Consider the following 18,081-nt stretch of genomic DNA (forward strand, 5'->3'; position numbering starts at 1 on the left):
GAGGGAAGAAAAAGGTCTTTTGATTACACTAACAAGAGAATCAGAGAATAGTAAGCAGTCTTGTTTTACTAAAGCTGAGTGTGCATGTCAAAGAGCTCTGAGAATCTATAAAGAACTAGAATCAAAGAGTTCTATAATTTTAAGTTAGAAATCAGACTTACATTGTAAAAGATCCTAAATGCATTTTTATAGAATGGGGAATGGATACTAGAAACTGTGTGTGTGTGTAGGGGGGTGTGGGTGTGTGGGTGTGTGTGTGTGTGCTTATGTGTATGCATTTTCTTTCCAGCCAAATTTGTTTTTTCTCTTCTTTCTTTATTGTCTTCTTTTTTAAGTAGAGGTGACAAAACCAGCTCTGTTTTATTGAGAGAGCACAGGTGGTCCTTTGGGAGAAGGGAGGAAATCTAGAGGCAGTTGTGTTTTGCAATAATTATGGGAAAGTGATCGTTCAGATTCAAGGGAGATTTTAGTTGTCGAATAAGGCACATGTGGTTAATAATTTGGTCTCCATGACATAAAGAAGAGGATGAGCTGAAGATGATTTGGAGGCTTTCAACATGAGAAGCTGAATGGGTGCTTAGGACATTAACATGACAGTGAATATAATAAAAGCAGCATGTTTTTGAAGAGAAGGTAATGAGTTTATTTGTGGACCTATAGAGTTACAGATGTTACCAAGTGCCCAGGGAGCAATATTGAGTAGACCTTTGGAAATGGGATTCTGGGGCTCAGATAAAAGTTGAGAGTTAGAAATATAAACTATAAAATTGGGTTATCATAGACTAATGCTTTCATTTTTAGTATCTGTAATAATTTTGAATCTTTTCTTATTTTTGTTACTACTTCTTAAGATGAATAATACTTTGTTTTATAGTCATTTTATTTTCTAATAATTAAAATGTTGGTAAATATTTTTTGAGATTATCCTTTGGCTGAATGTCATAGATTTTTATGTGCCATATTCTCATTGTCATTTTAGCTACTTATTTATTATTATTATTATTATTATTATTATTATTATTATTATTACTAGAGTTAGATTGATGACTTTAAATGTCTGGCATTAGATATTTTGGACTGAGAAACTTAACAGAAGACCATGGGAGAAGGGAAAGATATCTATCTCTATCTATCTCTATCATCTCTATCTCTATCTCTATCTCTATCTCTATCTCTATCTCTATCTCTATCTCTATCTCTATCTCTCTCTCTCTCTCTCTCTCTCTCTCTCTCTCTCTCTCTCTCTCTCTCTATCTCTATCTATCTCGAATCTATCTGTATCTGTTACAGAGAAGGAGGCAAACCTTAAGAGAGACTTTTAAACTGAGGGTGGAAGGGAGTGGGGGAGAGGGTGTCGGGGAAAATGGGTGATGGGCATTGAGGAGGGCACTTGCTGGGATGAGCACTGGGTGTTTTATGTAAGTGATGAATTACAGGAATCTACTCCCAAAGCCAAGAGGACACTGTATATACTCTATGTTAGCAACTTGACGATAAATTATATAAAAAAATATTTAAGTGTTTAATATTATAGTCAGTGTAGCCTGTGTAGTTTTAGGTTTGGTTTTATTTTTGCTATTTCTTGAAATTCAGCTTGATGTGCTGTCAGCTCAGAGGCTGGAACTTGCTTCAGATTCTGTCTCCCTCTTTCTCTGCCCTTCCCCCACTTGTGCTCTCTCTCTTCTCAAAAATAAATAAATGTTAAAAAATTTTTTAAAAACTAAAATATTTTTATATGGTTATAATTTAATTACTTTTTGATATTATTTCTGGTTATCTGCTCTGGATATTACATCTGATTACCAGATTGAGATTAGTAATATCTTCAAAAAACAAATGAAACAGTGTTCTGATTTAAAGGGATTGAATTTAACTCTTTTACAAAAAACAGATGACTGCTTTGATTTCTTACTCTTAAGTTATAAATCTAATAAATAACATTAAATAAATATGTTATACAAAATAAACATGAAGAAAAAGAAGATTGCTTCCATTTATCAATTGACTTATTTACTTGGCTTCACATGAAGTGGAAGACTAATTTAGAATCAACTACAGAGGTGGGAATAAAGAGGAATTTTCATATACAGTTGTTACTGGATACAGAACGGTTATTTAAAATTGGGTTAATTTTAGACACATTTTGTTTAACTGCATTTATTTTACATCTTTAAAAAATTGTTTTTAAAATCTGATCTCATTGTTATGGCTGAATAATATTCCATTATACACATACACACATATATATACATACACACACCGTATCTTCCTCATCCATTCATCAGTCAATGGATATTTGGGCTCATTCCATAGTTTGGCTATTGTTGATAATGCTGTTGCTATAAACATCGGGGTACATGTGTCCCATGAATTATTATTTTTGTGTTTTTGATCACCTGTTTATCTTACCACTTTCTTGTTAGGCACTAGTGATGTTACGGACAGGGGGTCCTCAGTGTGGACGTTTGGCTTGTGACTCATATAACAGAGCTATATTGCACCACTTTCCTTCTTCTCACTATGTGTTTTCTTCTTTGCAACACATACTGTGGCCTTCATTCCCAATATTCAGACATTGCCTTTGAGTCAGCAGAGTACAGATTCTTCTCTACATCTATCCCCAGCAAGGAATATTTTGGGGGAATGAGTTACACATGATGTCCTGCTCAGATGATCGCTCTGCCTCCTGGTGGCAAGCAGTCGGGGGCTGCCCCGCTGAGAGATCCGGGTCAAAAGGTTAGCCACCAAGTCATCAAGAGTGTGCCTTTGAAATGTCTCACTAACCTTTTTTTTTTTTTTTTTTTTTAATTTACATTCGATGGAATATTACTCAGCCATACAAACAAATGAAATCTTGCCATTTGCTATGATGTGGTTGGAGCAAGAGAGTACAATGTTACGTGAAACAAGTCAGAGAAAGACCAATACCATGTGATTTCATTCACATGTGGAATTTAAGAAACGAAAAAAGTGAGCAAAGGAAAAAAACAGAGAGAAACAAGAAATAAACTCTTAACTATAGGGAACAAACTGATGGTTACCAGAAGGGAGGTGGGTGGGGGGGATGGGTGAAATAGGTGATGTGGACTGAGGAGTGCACTTGTCATGATGAGCACCGGGTGTTGTGTGGAGGTGTACCCTATATTGCACACCTGAAACTAAAATTACACTGTAGGTTAACCTCACTGGAATGATTAGAAATCATGCCTCCTAATTGTTTAATAGTCAGTGCCCACCCAATGGCATTTTTGTTTTGTTTTGTTTTTTATAAAGCTACAATAATTTTCCTCAATTTAAGGTGAAAAAAGAAGGTTAGAGATGCTTGGTAAATTATGAGGTTTCTACTGGGAACCAAAATCTGATTAAGCCAATTAAGTAAACATGTTTCAAATTAGATGATAAAATAGCATTTATTGTTCTACTTATATGAAACAACAGATATATTAATATATTAGTATTTTCCTATATACACACCAGGTATGTTTGCATTTAAGATATGAAACCATTTCTTGGGGCGCCTGGGTGGCTCAGTCGGTTGAGCGTCCGACTTCAGCCCGGGTCACGATCTCGTGGTCTGTGAGTTCGAGCCCCGCGTCAGGCTCTGGGCTGATGGCTCAGAGCCTGGAGCCTGCTTCCGATTCTGTGTCTCCCTCTCTCTCTGCCCCTCCCCCGTTCATGCTCTGTCTCTCTCTGTCTCAAGAATAAATAAACATTAAAAAAAATTTAAAAAAAAAGATATGAAACCATTTCAGAGAACTACTTATGTGCTTGTTTAGTTATATTGGTGCTTCCATATGCTTTGATATTTACTTCATGAAATATGACATTGCTAAAAATTGTCTTATGGAAATAATGGTTTATTTATAAATGTTTTTATTTATAAATGTATTTATAAATTATTTATAAATTTATTATTGACATTTAAAGAAACCAGACTAACCTGTGAAATCATCCACTTTGATTACTCATGAAAAAAGCAGCAAGAAAAAAGTTTAAATTGTTTGAATGAGTCAATCTGGTTTTAAGAAAATAATTAAAATAAACTCTTTTTGTTAGACATTAGAGAAAATGAAGTTGTTTGCATTAGGGTCACTTTGACCAAATTCTTTCCTTTAAAGTAACTTATGAATAAAAATGAATAGCTATTTTTAGGTTCATGGTACATTTCTTTCATAAGACTTTAAATATGACTATAAACTTAAGAAAATTACTTTCAGTGCAAATAGCCTACACTCCATATTTTATTTATTTTTATATGAAATTTATTGTCAAATTGGTTTCTGTACAGCACTCAGTGCTCATCCCAACAGGTGCCCTCCTCAATGCGCATCACCCGCCCTCCCCTACATCCCACCCCCCATTAACCCTCAGTTTATACTCAGTTTTTAAGAGTCTCTTCTGGTTTGACTCCCTCCATCTCTAACTTTTTTTTTTCTTCCTCCCCCCCACCCCCATGGTCTTCTGTTAAGTTTCTCAGGGTCCACATAAGAGTGAAAACATAAGGTATCTGTCTTTCTCTGTGTGACTTATTTCACTTAGCATAACACTCTCTAGTTCCATCTACATTGCTGCAAAAGGCCATATTTCATTCTTTCTCATTGCCAAGTAGTATTCCATTGTGTATATAAACCACAATTTCTTTATCCATTCATCAGCTGATGGACATTTAGGCTCTTTCCATAATTTGGCTATTGTTGAAAGTGGTTCTATAAACATTGGGGTACAAGTGCCCCTATACATCAGCACTCCTGTATCCCTTGGGTAAATTCCTAGAAGTGCTGTTGCTGGGTCATAGGGTAGATCTATTTTTAATTTTTTGAGGAACCTCCACACTGTTTTCCAGAGTGGCTGCACCAGTTGGCATTCCCACCAACAGTGCAAGAGGGTTCCCGTTTCTCCACATCCTCACCAACATCTATAGTCTCCAAAATCTCTACACCCCATATTTGAAACTAAGAGTCTTCTCCCTAGTATCAAATGTCACTTGATTTTAGTGATACATACTTTTTTGAAATAAACATCAGATAATATATCAAGTTATTTTGTATGAATTATTGCTTTGATAGATAATATAAACAGGTTATTTTTTCTGGCAAATCATGTAAGAAAAAGGGGGGGGCAAAAAAACAGACTAGTTTTTATTTATTAATCATTAATGATGCTTGATAATAGAAACCTATCATAAAATTCAATTGTTAAAAGAAAATGTCCTATTGTTCTACTTTGTAATAGAGAGAAACGTATATGGTACATTTACTGCAATTGATGAACCAATATTGATCCATTATTATTAATTGAAGTCTGTAGTTTAAATTAGGGTTCAATCTTTGTGTTATAATTCTATGGATTTTTGAAAAATATATAATGATATATATTCAGTACTGTTGTATCATACAAAGTAGCTTCATTGCCCTAAAATTCATTTATGCTTCACCTATTTATCCCCCCTTCTCCTAAATCCCAGTCAATCATCTCCATAGTTTTGCCTTTTCCAGAATGTCATGTAGTTCAAATCATGTTATGTGGCATTTTCAGATTAGCTACTTTCACTACCAATGCACATTTAAGGTCCTTCCATGTCCTTTAGTGGCTTAGTAGCTCATTTCCATTTATTCTTAAATTATAATCCATTGTATGTATGTACAATGTACAATTTTGTGGTTGTACTCCATTCAACCATTGAAAACTGCCATGTTGCTTCTAAGTTTGGGCTATTATACAGAAAGCTGCTGTAAACATCTCTGTGTAGGTTTTTGTGTGGACATAAGTTTTTTGCTTATTTAGGTAAATAACCAGGAGCACGTTTGCATATATACACATATGATTTTATACAGGAGAGAGAGACAGAGAGACAGAGACAGAGAGAGAGAGAGAATTGTGTACGAAATTTCCAAACTGTCTTCCAAAGTAGCTGTCATATTTTGTGTGCCCATCAGCAGTGAATGAGAGGGCCTCTGTATCCTTGCCAATGTTTGATGTTGTCATTGTTTCAAATTTTAAACATTTAATAAGTATGTAGTGACATCTGTCATTTTGATTTGCTATTTCCAATAACATTTGATGTTGAGCATCATTTAGTATGTTCATCTGCCACCTGTATAACTTCTTCTGTGAGGTGTCTAGTCAAATATTTTTGCCCATTTTTTAATTGAATTGTGTCTAATTATTGAGTTTTAAGAGTTCTTTGTATATTTTACCTACTAGCATTTTACCAAATATGTGTTTTGCAAAGATGTCCTTCTAATACATAGTGTGTCTTTTCATTCTTTTACCTGTTGTCCACAGAGTTGACGTTTTTAATTTCAATGAAATCTAACAACAATTTATGGAATATACTTTGGTGTTAACAATATTGAGTCTTCCTATACATGAACAGGAAATATATATGGATACTATTTACATCTTATTTAGATCTGCTTTTATTTCTTTTACCAGTTTTTATGGTTTTCCTCATAGAGATTGTGCTCATACATTGGTAGATTTATACCTAAGTATTTCATTTTTGTGTGTGCTAATGTAAACGGCATTATGGTTTTTTTGTTTTTTTGTTTGTTTCAAATTCCAATTTTCCATTACTGGTATACAAAAAAATAATTGACTTTTTTGTATTATTGTGTGTCTTATAACTTTGCTATAATTTATGAGTCCCAGAAATTTATTTGTCATTTCTTTTGGATTTCCTACATAGACAATCATGCTGTCTGCAGAGTTTAATTTCTTCTTCCCAAGTCTGTGTACTTTTATTTCCCTTTCCTGTACTATTTTTGCTAGGCTTTTCTTATGTTATATTAGCTAGGGCTTCAGTGTGGTGTTGAATCTTGTTCTTAATTTTAGTGAAAAAGCATCTAGATTCTCTCATTAAATTATGGTATCAGCTGTAGACTTTTATAGATGTGCTTTATCAGGTTGAGGAAGTTTCCCTCTTTCTAGCTTGCAGAGAGGTTTTTTTTTTTTTTTTATCATGAATGGGTGTTGGCTTTTGTCAAATGCTCTTTCAGCATGTATTGATATGAACATGATTTTATACTATATTTTTAAATTATGTGGAAAAATAAGATTAACACAATAAATAAAAATAGAGATATGCTCAATGTTATAAAAAATACTTCCTTATTTCCTATTTTATCCATTTAAAAAGTTGATGTATTGGGGCACCTGGGTGGCTCAGTCAGTTAAGCATCCGACATTGGCTCAGGTCATGATCTCACGATTTGTGAGTTCGAGCCCCACGTTGGCTCTGTGCTGACAGCTCAGAGTCTGGAGCCTGCTTCAGATTCTGTGTCTCCCTCTCCCTCTGCCTCTCCCCTGCTCACACTCTGACTCTCTCTGTCTTTCAATAATAAATAAACGTTAATTTTTTTTAAAGTTGATGTATTAAAGAAGACTATGTTTCAAAATATTGACGGTTGACCTAAATGCTTTTATTTGAGAATCTCTGTTAGATAATGAAGGTAAAAAAAAGAAAATCCCTAAAGCAAATATTCTTAAGTCTTAGGCAGAAAGAAGAATACTAATTCAAATAATTAATTCAATTACTTTCAATATTTATTAATTTCAATTCAATGTGATCTGCAACATTTTAAGATACTAATTCCATCATTGTTTAGTTCATTCATTCAACAAATGAAGCAGAGATGGGTAGTTTTCTACCATAATATTCATTTTCCATGGCATGGCAACCATGTCATTGGTATTTGTTAGGAGATCTTTTCAAAGGCAGGTGACACAGACTCCTCATGTTCTACAGGGGACAATAGAAAAAAAAATAAGTAAGCATGTAAATATTCATTAAGTTGCAGAAAGTACAAATAAGAAAAATGGGGTAAGGAGATAGTGGGCTGCATAAGGGGAGGTGCAATTTTTTCAGTGAATTCCTCTCTAATGAAGTGAGAGTGGAGCAGAGACATGAATGAAACGAGGACACAGGTCCGGTAAGTACTGGAAGAAAGGGAGTTCTGTAAAGAGGACTTAGCAGATGCAAACATCTGGGTGAAGAGCTGTGTGGTGTGTTTGAAGATTAGATGGAAGTGAGAGCACATGTAAGGGGTGTAGGTTAGATGTAGCATAGGGCCTTGAAATCATGTAAGGAATTGGGATTTTATTTTAAATGTACTAAAGGTCCATTGAACTAGTTCAAGCTGAAAAGTTGCATGAGCCTATTTCTGTTTTTTAAAAGAACCATTTCAATGTCTGGGTGGCTCAGTCGGTTAAGTGTCTGACTTAGGCTCAGGTCATGATCTCACAGTTTGTGAATTCAAGCCCTGCACTGACAATGAGGAAACTGCTTGGGGTTCTCTCTCTCCCCTGTCTATCTTCCACTACCCTGCTTGTGTTCTCTCTCTCTCTCTCTCTCTCTCTCAAAATAGATAAATAAGCTTAAGAAAATTAAAAAAGAAAAACACTTAGCTGCTGAATGGCTACATGATAAAATCAGACAAAGTCAAAGCAAGGAGACTGGTTAATAGACCATTGCAATAATTTAGACAGAGGTTAATGGTGGCTTGGACAATTGTGACACTCTCGTGGCAGTGGGAATAGAGAGAGATGTTTGGATTTGAGATATATGTTGGAGGATTTGCTGCTGGGTTAGATATGAATTATGTTGCTTATTGTAACACTAGCTACTATAACAAGTAGAGTCTATTTTGGCTGTGGCTTATGAAAACTAAAGCTTCAGGTTGTTCTCCAAACAGCCTACTGTAATTGTTTCTGGTCAGTGTGTGTGAGTGACAGTGGTGGTTGTCGTAGTTGTTTCTACACAGTCATGCAGGTTGATGGAGGCCCTGCTAACCTCAACATGTGGCTTCTGTGGTGGCCCAGGCACTGATATCCAGCTGGCTGATGGAGAAAGAAAGAATGGAGAAATTAGTAGAAAGTAATTAGTAGAAAGTTAGTCATCACTGCCATATAAAGTCTGAGGAAGAAAGAGGAGTAAAGTATGCTATTAATATTTGTAGTCTATCTCCAAATATTATACTGGGTGGTTGTCAATGTGCTAGGCAAGTGAGAAACCTGCAGGGCAGGCAAGAACTTGTGTTATGTAAGTTAATTTGACACATCTCAAGTTGATAGTCAAGGAGAGAAGAGGTTTTATCAGATATACATTTAGGAGTAATTAGAATAAAGAGGACATATAAAATCAGAAGACTTTATGAACTAATTTAGGAAATCATATGAGTAAGGAAGAAAAATAAGTCCAAGGATTTTGCCACTATGGAAAGTATACTTGCAAACCCCATTGTGCACACAATAAAATTATGGCAAGAAGTTAATGAAAGAGAGAATCAGAACTAGAAATAAAAGTCATATTAATTATTGTCCAATACCCTTTCCGCATTCCTTCTAGAAATGGTAGATAGCTCAGGGGCACCTGGGTGGCACAGTTAGTGAACCCTCTGACTTTGACTCAGATAGTCATGATCTCACAGTTCGTGAGTTCAAGCCCCATGCCAAGCTCTGTGTTGACAGCTCAGAGCCTGGAGCCTGCTTCAGATTCTGTGTATCCCTCTCTCTCTCTCCCCCTCCCTCTCCCCACTCGCTCTCTGTCTCTCTCAAAAATAAACAAACATTAAAAAAAAGAAATGGTAGATAACTCAAATAGCTATAAAACTAGTTTCCTCAAGTAGCCTATTTGTGGTAGATATTTTAAACTTTTCCTATCTGGGTTCCCATATCCTAATTTTCATTCTTTGGGCAGTTTTATTCTTTGTTGACGTGCTAGCTCAATAATGGACACTTTTTAGCTCTAGGGAACTGCTCTGTTTTATTTTTAATTGAATCTGGGACTTTGAAAGTTTGAAAGCCACTTTCTTTTCACTGAAGTGGTTAAGAAGAGATTGTAAAAATAGTGTTTGTCAGAATTTTTTGCCTTTCTTTGGAGGGATGGCATGTAATCCCCGCATGAAGTTATAGAGGCTGCCTCTGAAACACACTTTCTTTGCTTCTCATACAAGTACAGTAAACCTTGGTTTGCAAGCATAATTCATTCCAGAAACATGCTTATAATCCAAACCACTTACATATCAAAGCAGATTTCCCCATAAGATATCATGGAAACTCAGATGATTCATTCAACAACCCAAAAATATTCATATAAAAATGATTACAATAGTGTAATATGATACACAATAATAAAGAAAATACAAAATATAAAGAAAAAAAATTAACCTGCACTTACCTTTGAAAACCTTTGGGGAATGGTGTGAGAGAGACGAGAGAGAGAAGAGGGTTAATGTGTAGGACCATTTTCACTATCAATAACGGAATCACTGCCATCTATTGGCTCAACAGAATCTTTTTCTTTTTGTGCAGCTTTAACAATGAACCTATCCAATGACACTTGATTTTGCCTTCTTTTGAGGATTTCATGAAAGTATGACGTTGCACTGTTGTTAAACAGATTCATCGTTCACACTTCTACAGCCTTATTTGGGTGGTGCTTTTCTACAAAACTTTGCACTGGTTCCCACGTTTTACACATCTCCCTAATCTCATGAAACAACAACTCAAATTTTGTTCCAGAGTAGGATAGCAGGTATTTGGACAAACTTTCTAAAAACCAAAATGAGATAGAAAGCGTCAATGGTATATTTCATTTTACATAAATGAAAAGGTTGTCAAATGCAAAAATGTTCACTGTAATTATTAAAATTCAGAGAATATTGTTACATGTGATATAACATAAAAGAGTAGTAATGAAAAGGTATTTTGAAAACCTAAAAAACAGTAATGTGTTACTTGTGTGACTTAAAGAGAAAGGAATGCATTAAATAAGTGATAATACAAAAATTTAAACATGATTCGCTGAGTGATATAATGGTGCGATTTACAAAAGCAGAGATATTAGCAGTTTTGTAAGGTTTTTAAAATCCCTAGTTATTCTCTCTCAACATTTTATTTTATTTTTAAAAATTTTTTAATGTTTTTATTTATTTTTGAGACAGAGAGAGACAGAGCACAAGCAGGCGAGGGGCAGAGAGAGAGGGAGACACAGAATCCGAAGCAGGCTCCAGGCTTTGAGCTGTCAGCACAGAGCCTGATGCGGGGCTCGAACTCACGAGTGTGAGATCATGACCTGAGCTGAAGTTGGACACTCAACTGACTGAGCCACCCAGGCACCCCTCTCTCAACATTTTAAACATTAGTTGAGGTGATCTAAGAAGCATGTGATCTACTATACAAGAACATGCTTATACTTTACTCGGATGCCATCCATAAACATTTTTTTGGTCAACCTAATCAGGAAGGCTTTCAATAGTGTGTGTTGGGAAGAAGAAGAATTTCTAACAATCTACTTACAATAGCTAAAGGGAGGTATAAATGGTAGATGAGAGAAGAGAATAAATGAGAGATAAATGGTAGTTCATTTGGACAGAGAGTTTAGACAGGAACAAAGAACAATATTTTCCTTGTAGGAATTGCAAACTCGTAGTTTATTCAACTTACAAATTCACTGTGGTTGGCTTTAACAATATCTTAGTATTTCTCTGTTCACCATATGCTTGACTCCTCTTGCATATCTAACCTGACTTAAATATAAATATATCTAACCTGACTTTATTTGTGTGACTCATGGAGAAAATCCACTTTGCTTCTCTTTACTTTGGACGTTATAGACCTAATATGAACTTGAACTTAAAAAGCATGAGTAATATTCAAAATCAAAGTCAGTATGATTATCTCTGTTCTCTTCACTCTCCCTCTCTCTTTCATGTGACTGTGTATATATTATATATGTATGTATGTGTATATACAATTTTAATGATATATATGTAAGCTTAATGGTATATATGATATATGTGTTTAATGATATACATATCATTATATATAATCACATATATATACCAATGTATAAATAGGTTTATATATACATATATAAAAGTTTAATTTTTCTGGAATTGCATGATAATCAAAAAAAGTGTAGTTCTTTGGGCAAATTCTCTTAATATGATAATGGTAAGAGAAAAATAAGACAAAAGTATATGATTTTGATTTTAAAGTGTATATACAAACCACAAATAAAACGTAACAATTCAGATATAAAAAGACATAGGTTTATAAATTTTAAATTTTTCTTAATATTTTACAAGAGTAGTCTATACTTAATATCATCAGAGAAAACAGATTTATGTAGCTATTGAATCTGAGGAAAGATTTACTTAAGAAAGCATATATTCAAAGATAAGATATGAAAGTATTGTCATAAAATGATACATATCATGTATGTTGATAAGGGAACTTAGAAGGTATGTGCCTAATTCAGGTCATAACATGATCTAGGAAAGGGCTTAGAAAATTCCTCTGTAGGGGGCCAGATATATATATATATATATAATATATATATATAAATATTATATATATATATATATTTTTTTTTTAAGAGAGGAGAGAGAGAAAGAGAGCGTGAGTGAGGAAGGGCAGGGAGAGAGGGAGACAGAGAATCTGAAGCTGGCTCCACACCACCATCAGTGCAAAGCCTAATGTGGGGGCTCGATCCCAAGAACCATGAGATCATGACCTCAGCCAAACTGGCCCACTCAGGTGCACCCTGTAGTAAATATTATAAGCTATGTGTATTGGAATGTTTCTAGTAACTACTCAACTCTGTTGTGGTCACATGAAAGCTACCATAGATAAACATTTCTTAAAACTTAATTTTAACAAAACAAAGCAAGCAGGCTAGATTTGGGTCTAGGACTGTAGTTTGACAATCCCTAGTCTAAAATATTCCCAAGCATTGATACTACTGGCTTGTCATCCACCCAGAGAAATTTACTACATGACAAGTTTCTTTTTTGTTTAAATATTTATTTTTAGAGAAAGAGAGAGAGAGAGAAAAAGTGAGTGAGACGGAGCATGCAAACTGGGGAGGGGCAGAGAGAGAGGGAGAGAATCCCATGCAGGCTTCTCGCTGTCAGCACAGAACATGATGTGGGGCTCAATCTCACGAACCAAGAGATCATGACCTAAGCTGAAATTAAGAGTCCAGTGCATAACCAATTGAACCACTCAGGTGCCCCTACATGACAACTTTCTTAAAGATAAGAGGTTTGTCATGTATTTTCATATCACTCACAACACCTAACACTTACTGGCACATAGTAGACACTTGAATATTTAATGAAAGAGTGAATGAATTGGTTATTTGAAAGTCCGGTCCAATAATACACTAACACAGTATTATTTTCTCTTGTGAGCAGGGCTGATATTCAGACAAAGCAGCTAGAAGTAATGGGAAAAACATGGTCTTTAGTGCCTGATAGAATGACTGGGTTTAAATCCTTGATTATACTTAAATCCTTATTATACTTTGGACAAGTTATTTAATTGTTTTTAGTTGTAAATTATCCATTTGTCAAAAGGAATTGATATTAGTGATGTATTGGTAAGATGAATTCATTAAACAATAAATCACTTTTTTAAAAAATAAATGACATGATAAAGAGTTGGTGCCTGGGAAAAATTAGCTTTCAACTTTTTTTTAAAATTTTTTTTAACGTTTATTTATTTTTGAGAGAAAGAGACAGAGTGTGAGGGGGAGAGGGACAGAGAGAGAGGGAGACACAGACTTGGAAGCAGGCTCCAGGCTCTGAGCTGTCAGCACAGAGCCTGATGCAGGGCTCGAACTCACGAACCATGAGATCATGACCTGAGCTGAAGTCGGACGTTCAACTGACTGAGCCACCCAGGTGCCCCAGCTTTCATCTTCTTTACTTGGAAGTCACAATTTGATTAACTTTTCAGGATCACAAAATGAGAGTAAAGTCTTGATGGTAGTTAAGACCTCTTTCCCTTTTTTACCTTCCTTCTTAGATATTAAAAAATCAAGGCCCAGAAAGATTAAAGCAGCATAAAGGACCTCAGGATTAGGAAATAAGAGTCTGGAATTTAGTTCCGATTTGATCAACTAATTATGTCATATATGTATATGAGAGTTATTAAGCTATTTCAGACTATTGCCTTGACTAGTGGAGACTTTAATCCTCTAACCAATGTTAATATTCTATATTTATATTGTCAAATTGGCTCACCCTTTTCTCTCCAATTCTGCTCTTTCCCTGGCCACAACACACACAATTATGCCCACCCAGTTACACAAATGTATGCAATTCTAGACATATTCAAAATGGTCTATAGGGGGAGAGAACTTAAAAACAAAATTACTTAAAATACCAGAAAAGCATTTTCTGAGGCTTACAGCGTATTAAAGGAGTAAAAAACAAACAAACAAATAAACAAAAAAACACAGAACCAAAACAGGAATGACTTTTTTGATTGTTACGATAGAAATCCAGTCCATGATGATAGGATAAAGGCCTGTTGTGTCAGGTGTTACACATTGCTCACATCACTTTAACATTCCTTGATGAGGCATTTCTTTCTGGAACCACTAAAGAGACCCAACATAAGTAAAGAATAAATAAAAGTGTCAAAACCCATCTATTTGCTGGCCTTTTCACTGTGATTCCCCCCACTCCCTCCTTATTTTCCCCCAAGCACAACTGCAAGGTTAAGTAGACAGGCAAACTATAGCCACGTACATCGACTGCTGAATCACAGCTGTGCACATTTTCCCTGTTAAACTTTTTTCTTGTTTGATTAACCCTGGTTCTCTCCTCCCACAAATGTTCAAGATGGCAACATGACAAGCCATATCTTTGCCGTATTGTGGGCGCATCAGAAACTACCTGCATACATACAAAGCAGGGGGAAGTGGTCAAAGCATTATAATATTAGTACATTTAACTTTGCCCTAGTTTCATTTGCAGTCAAATGTTCTACCAATGAGCTATACCCCCTCTTGCCCTAGTTTCATTTGGATTAAAATTAATTACAGATTTCTCACAGCTTCATTTGTTTCAATTTTAAATGCAGTTGGTTACTGATAATTTCTTGATTATATACATAGTATATATACATTGTATATATAGGTATACATGTATTTACACAATATATGTATATATTCATGTCTATGTAATATACATATATATGTATACATATACAATATTGTATATACTAATATTTATACCATATATACTATATATTTATTAGGTATATAAATAGATATATTTAGTGTGTGTATATACACATATAGAGAAAGAATATATATGCATGTGTGTTTATATATATATATATAGAGAGAGAGAGTTTGTAAGAAAAAACATTCTGATATTTTTTAAATTTTCATTACAAAAAGAGAAAAAGAACCCCAAAGCAAACAGCAACCATTTTCAACCATTTTCATGACTAGGCATTTGGCTTTCCAGGAATATGGAAGACAAAAAAATGTTCATTCATTCTTAGTATGAATAGTAACTCTAACCCATTTTCAACTTCTTCCTCATACTTGCCAAGCTGAAAAATGTTCAGTATATTAACTTATAATATGTCATTTCTGAAAAGGGAAAAGAAAAAGTACTATGATAAATATAGCTACAGAAGCAATATAACATTTTTAACTTTAAAACACTTTTTTAAAGAGAACAAGCTCTAATGTCATAGAGGGATAGATGTTAAATAGTATAAAGGGGAGGATGAGATCATCACATAGGTTTACTCTATTTATCAGAAATTTCCTTTGATTGTGTAGTACAAGAAAGAGAAAGACAGAGACAAAATTGCTGCTTTCCTTAATTTTACTGAAGAAACTGTTTTATATCTTGCAGTAATAGCATGTGGATTATACATTTAAACTAGATTACAAAATTGTATTTAATATTAGATACTTAGAATGATTTTAACCATGATGAACATCACCTTTTTTATCATTAATTTTTAAATTATCTTTTTAAAGTATTCCTATAATATTTTTTAAAGTTTATTTGGGAGAGAGAGAGAACATGCACATGTGTCAGAAGGGGAGAAAGAGGGAGAGAGATAATCCCAAGTAGGATCATGACTGTTAGTGCATAGCCTGACGTGGGGCTCGACCCGTGAACTGTGAGATCATGACCAGAGACGAAATCAAGAGTCAGATGCTGAAACCGACTAACCCATCCAGCTACCCTTGTTCCTGTAATTTTCTATATTTAAATCTTGAGATATTTGTAATGGAAATTACAGGACCTTTTCTTAAATACTAAGATGAAATCCTTTCACTGAGTGCTTCTGAGACACAAAAGTGCAGATTAAGCACTTGGAAGCCTTGTTAAAAATGAAGACTCTCATTCAGATAATCTGAGGTAGTTCCTGTGTTTCTAGTTTCCAGGTGATGTTGATGCTTAAAATCCATGCAAAAAAAAAAAAAAAAACTGAGTAAAAGGCTTTATTTCAAATCAAACAATTTAGTAATATCATAATAATGATCATAATGACATTAATAATAATAATTTTATATATGTATTATCTCCTGATAAATTAATAGTTAATATAAAAATTAATAATTAGGCACATAAGAAAATCAAATTTACTGAATCTTGTCTATATAGTACATTCTGCTCTAATGCTGTATTAATCAATTGAGTTTCTGCAGTTGTTCTGTGGGTCACTTGCCTAGCATTGATCTCTTGTTGTTTGGCTCTATATCTGTTGATCAATGACAAATTGTTACCCTTGAATAGAGTTAAATATTTCTGAAAGCTTTTTAAGTAAAAGTCTATCAAGAAACAGCTAAAGTGTTTTTGAACTGTTATAAAGTCTTTTGGAATACCAAGGAATTAAGCTAAAAAGTTTATTTGCATCTTGAAGCCATAATTCATAAGCTGTGAATGAAAAGCCAACCACAAAAGAAAAGGATGGATACATCCCATTGTAAATTAGTATGAAAATATGAATTTCATCTAGTGATAAACAATACTCACTAGAGATACTGCAGGTTAGACCAGATCTGTTCTGAAATCTAAATGATTGTACTGGGAAGTACAATGAGGGGTTCTGGGAAGATGGTTAGCTATAAAGACTTGCATATATAATAACTCTCATGAACCCTGTGTAAAGAAAATAAAAGAAGCTTTATGTAGCAATGGAATATCTCTGACAATAACTCCTGCAATGTTAGGAGTTACATTAGGATTTAATGGAGTTAATGGGTGTCAGGATGTTAAATATCCCAAATTTCCTATTCCAAAAGTAGGTTTTTAATAAGTGGTCTGGCACATACATATGCATTTGCTCTATGCTTGACTCTCTGCTTCAGACATTTCCAATGACAAACTTGAAGTCTTTCTCATATATCGTTACGGACATTTGTTTATTCTTGGGCTACACTTGTCATAGGCATGAGGCAATATTTGTGGCTGATCAAGTGGTGCATAAAACATTTAAAAATTATTTTTTTGGTTTTATTTGTTTATTGTTGAGAGTGAGAGAGAGCACAAGTGGGGGAGGGTCAAAGAGAGAGAGGGAGACAAAGAATCTGAAACAGGTTCAAGGCTCTGAGCTGTCCCACGTGGGACTCAAACCCATGAACCATGAGATCGTGACCTGAGCTGAACTCAGACGCTTAACCGACTGAGCCACCCAGGTGCCCCATTACAAGACTTTTGTTTTAGAGAACTCATTTCACAGGTAAGGATAAATAGTGGTGGGGTAGGATAAGATCAATCAATTAAAAAATACAACTACTGAAGGCTGTGCAAGACATTGTGGTAGTCACTGGGGAGAATTCAAACTAATAATATTATGAATTAAATACAATGCAATACTATTTCAAAGCACTATGTGTGGTGTTGAAGGAATTGTCCGGCCAGTTAATGCTTTTCTGCAGAGTGGTTATGAGATTATTTTTGCTTGCATAGCTTTGTGAACACTATTCTGTGATCCTACTTTCTACTAATTTGCTAAGACTGACATAACAAATATTGTAGACTGGGGGGCTACAATATTGATTGATTGATTGAGAAATTGATTCTCACAATTTGGTAGGCTTGAAGTTCAAGATCAAAGGGTTGACAGGATTAGTTTCTTCTGAGGACCCTTTCCTTGTTCTGCAGATGGCCACCTTCTTGCTGTGTCCTCTCATGGTTTTTCTCCTGAGTGTGTGCATCATTGGATATTCTTTGTATGTCCAAATGCCCTCTTCTTATAAGAACACCAGTCAGATTGGATTAGGACCCACCCTAATAACCTTATCTTAATTTAGTC

The sequence above is a fragment of the Acinonyx jubatus genome, chromosome C2 (assembly GCF_027475565.1).
Source record: "Acinonyx jubatus isolate Ajub_Pintada_27869175 chromosome C2, VMU_Ajub_asm_v1.0, whole genome shotgun sequence".
Lineage (NCBI taxonomy): Eukaryota > Metazoa > Chordata > Mammalia > Carnivora > Felidae > Acinonyx > Acinonyx jubatus.